The sequence below is a fragment of the Podarcis gaigeae genome (assembly GCF_964106915.1).
Source record: "Podarcis gaigeae genome assembly, chromosome: 1".
NCBI lineage: Eukaryota > Metazoa > Chordata > Lepidosauria > Squamata > Lacertidae > Podarcis > Podarcis gaigeae.
Window position 1 is genome coordinate 66,628,025 of NC_139678.1, and position 4,598 is coordinate 66,632,622.

A 4,598-nucleotide genomic window follows, 5' to 3' on the forward strand; every position below is an offset into this window, starting at 1 on the left:
GTGCCAGCAGCAAACCGCTAAGTACAGCGCATGTGCGTCGGCGCACACATGCGCTGTATGTAGCAACGCTGCACATGCGCTGTACTTAGCAATTTGCTGCCAGCACTGCTCCAGCACTGTACGGACGGTGCTGGTATCCCCTGCTCACGGCTGTAGCAGCATCGGAGGGATCCTGGCACTGTCCGTACGGCGCTGGAGTGGCGCCAAAGGCAAACCGCTATATGGCGCATGCGCGGCGTCACTACGTACGATGCATGCGTTATACGTAGCAACACCGCACATGTGCTCTACGTCATGATGCCCGCTCTGGGTGTTACAATGCCTTCCTTCGCCCCTGGCCAGCCTCAGCTTCAGGAGGAGGATGGTCCTGCTTGGGTGTCTCATGGCCTTCTGGAATTAACTTACAGAAGTGCAGAGAGAAGACAGTTTCTAGTATTTGGCAATATGGAACACAATCTGCCATGTATGCAAAGGGTCCCAGGTTCAATCCCTGGCATCTCCAGGTAGGGCTGGGAGAGACTTCTGCCTGGAGAGCTGCTGCCAGTCAGTGTAGACAATACTGAACTAGCTGGGCCAATGGTATGAGGCAGTTTCCTACATTCCTATGTGAGTGTGATGAAGCTGATTGTAGTCCACAGATGCATACACCATCATAAATTTGTTACTTGCCACAAGACCCTTTGCTGCTTTTGTCATGAGTAGCTTCTCAGAGCGGTCAAGAGAAAAGACTGGCTTTCTTTGGTCCTTTTCCATGGCTTCCTGATTCTACTTTTCACATTCATCTCACAATAGTCATGACCCGCTGTGGCCTTAATGAATTTTCCAGGAAATTTTCTAGGTGGTTTCCTTTAACCGCTGCATAATGGTAGTTGATATCAAATGTATTAGTTACAAGGGAGTTTTGAAATGTATTAGAGATTTAAAGTAATGAATGTAGCCTGCTGTCAGTAATTCCAGGAATAGGAAAATTGACTCCTTTTTTAAAAAGCTTTATGCATTGTGGCTTAATGCTGGAAATAAGTTTACCGTTGTTTTTAGGGCTTTCCTGTGAGAGATTGTTCGATACAATTATTTCTGGAGTTGTCTTTTTACAATATGTCATTTTGTATCCTTTCAGTATGTATTTTGTATTGTTTTCTACAGATTCACTTGATAAGAGTCTACCTCGACACACTTCAGGAATCAAATCCCACATTCAGCTGTACGTTTCTCCGTATTGTTTGACATTCCACTCAGCCCCTTTATTGGGGAGTGCACTTGAAGCTTGCTGTGGTGCACTCAATTTCTAAATATTTGTCAGTCCAGAACTAAACATCATGTGGTCAAGACATATTTCCAAGGGTTGTCAGGGTTTTTGGAGGAGTCGGCAGCATCAGGAAGAAGTGAAGCTCCTGAAGACAGTTCTGGTAGGTCTTCACCCAAGACCAGAGCCAGATCCTTGTTCTCCTCAGAGTCCTCTGCTGCATAGCATGTGATGTCTGGGTCATGACACCCTCTGCTTACTGCTTTTCCCTGCATTTCAAATATTCATAGGCTGACTTTCTGAGTACAATTCACTCATGCAAAGTGTTCTATCTAAATGCTTCTTTGTGGTAGCAGAGAGGCATCTAGAGTATGGAAATGTGATTTGGCCAGCCAACATATAATACTAGCCTCAACTATGATCAATTTAGAGCAGTCCATGTGTTCCTTTTTGAAGTTGCTTGGCAGTGATTGTCTTAAATATTTTGTAAACTGCCAGTTACGGGAACTGGAAGCAGCTCTGCACCCTAGTTGTTCCTTAGTCCCAAGTTGCAGACGGAGAACAATGAGGCTGAAAATAAGAGGTACATCTGAAACCCTGCCACTCACACTGTCTGGGGGAGAGGATATCTTTCTTTTAAAAAAAGTTTGCTGAATGCTGGACTGGCTTAAAATCCAGCTGACCCTTGGCCAGTCCTGCCCCTCCCCATTCCACCTCATTTTGGGGCCTTATACTTGTCATTGAAATTCTACTCAATATTCATCCACAGTAGGTCCCAATGTATAATTAGAAGAGAAAAAACCTAAACACGTTGTGGGATTCCCAAAAATAGACCAAAGGCAATTAAATTTCATCCAGCAGAGCTTTACCGCTACTGAAGACAATTTAGCAAAATGGTCACAAATCCAATACATTCAGGATTGACATTGTCCATATGAAATCCAGTTGCAGCAGACTTAACTTAAACTTACAATAACTTATAATAAGTCTAAACCTTAACACTAAGCAGAATATGTACAGAACACCACACCAGAAGGAAAGAGACAGAAAGACAAAGTGAAACCCAGGCTCCTTCTGGCCCTACTTTTATAGTCAGCATGACCTTGACTGAAAAGATGACAGAACCAGTTTAAGCCAGCTGTACTCAGCTTCTCTGAAAGAATAACCCAAACATCATGAACCTTCTGCTTGTTTCTTTCACACAGGGAAGCTTCCAGAACCCTCTTGAATTAATTAGAATAGGAAAGATCTCTACACATCAGATCAATACTTTCTGCACTAAGAAATGCAAACGGACAATACTATCTACCGCTAACATGAGTGGCACCTTATCAACAGATTGCACTCTCAGCAGGTGCAACCAACCCCCAACCCATGTGCTGGTGGAAACCAGCGGAGGGAACCTATACCCCTCCTCTGCAGCCTGGGTCAGGGGTTAGGATTGCTCTCATGCATTTTGCAGCAGCTGTGGGGCCTAAGAATGAGAATCTAGATGCAGAACAAATGTTTTAACAAATGAAAGTAAAAATGTGCCGGTTCGTCTCTGAATACACCCTGGAGCAGTACCCTTCAGTGTAGTCCAGAGACGGGCAGTTTGTGATTAACTAGGGGAGCTGTAAAATACTGGTTTGGAACAAGGAATTGATTTTTCTCACTGCTTGAGAAACACACCTGGACTGGTTGTTAATCTTCAATGGACTTCAATGTGGATTTGAAGCAGCTGGTGCCTCTATTTTTGTGTGTGGCAGCCATACAACACCCTCCTCCTCCTCCAAGTGGTAGCCCATCCCATTGCTAAACTGAGATTGTCCCAATCCTCAGAAAATTCAATAAGGAACCAAAAGCCCCTTATAAAATCACACTACCCAACTGTGGACAAACTAAAGTGCATATATGCTAAAGTTCATATATGCTCAGTGGTTGTCAGCTACTGCTGAATCTTCCATTTTGTTTCATCAGCTCAAATGAAAGGATGTGGTCTTCCTTTTTCTACCATTTGTTGCTGAAGGCATATTCACAGTATTTTTATTCTTATTTCTAAAACAGCTCTATTCTGCAGAACTGATCTTGCACAAAACAGTTGTATTAAAAAAATTAAATTTGCTCTTGCGGGTACAGGAGGCAAGGAAGGGGAGAAAAAGAAGTAGCATCTTTACATGTGAGCAAATCATTGCCTAGCTTGAAGCTATATAAATACTGCTCTTTTGTGCAAATCTGGTATATTGAAAAGAATGCATTTCAAAAATATGTCATGGGTTCATAGAATTCATGGAATTGGAAGGAGCACAAAAGGTAATCTAGCGCAACCCCTTGCTCACTGATATGCCCACAACAGTTCTCAGGTTTCCTGGTTCGGAGTAACAAACATTGTATTTTTATTTTTTAAAAAAATGTTTTTGAATTACTCTTTCATACAATCTGGTATATCAGAAAACTTGCACTTAAAAAATTAAAAAGCTGTGTGTGTAAAGGTAAATCAATACCCACGATCATAATTTCATGCCCACAATCAACCTCAAGAACTTAAGCTTGATGGGGAACACACAGAGGAATGGATCCTTACTATATCAGGCATCCCCAAACTTGGCCCTCCTGATGTTTTGGGACTACAATTCCCATCATCCTATCTAACAGGACCAGTGGTCAGGGATGATGGGAACTGTAGTCCCAAAACATCTGGAGGGCTGAGTTTCGGGGTGCCTGTACTATATGATCCACTAGAGTGGATGGAAACATGAGGGTAGATTTTGGAGGCATAAAAATGGAAATAACGGGGGGACAAAGGTGCACAAATGAATACACAGAAATTGTGACCCACATACACATTGACACCCTAGAGTGGACACAGCTTCTGTCTCTCTTCCAGTCCCTTTCTGAATTTCATCACCAGCTTGGTGACATCATTCCCCACAGGGAGATGGAAACTCTGGGAAGAAAGGCATGCTGTCTACCAGAAGGCCATGCAAAGGTGTTTGGGCCCATCAGCACCAATCCTCTCAACAAAAGGCTACACTTGTCAGGCTACACTTGTCCAATCATCTTGACCCACTCTAGCCATCTCTTTTTACAACCAGAGTAACCTCCATGGGGATTACAAAAAATATTATCTAGATTTCCAGTGAAATGATGAAAAACAATTCCAGTGTCACTTAAATGGCTAGGTGCACAAACCAGGAAAATATTGTGCTATTTGTGGAGAGTGATCTGGAGAAAGATGAGCAGATGCTTATGAGTTGATTTGCATGCATATCAAGGAGCTTTGCATAATGGTTCTGTTCTTCCACTGCCATAATCTCTTTCAAGTTAGTGAAGTCTCTCAAATTCATATTGGCTGAACATCTGATATCACTGGCTT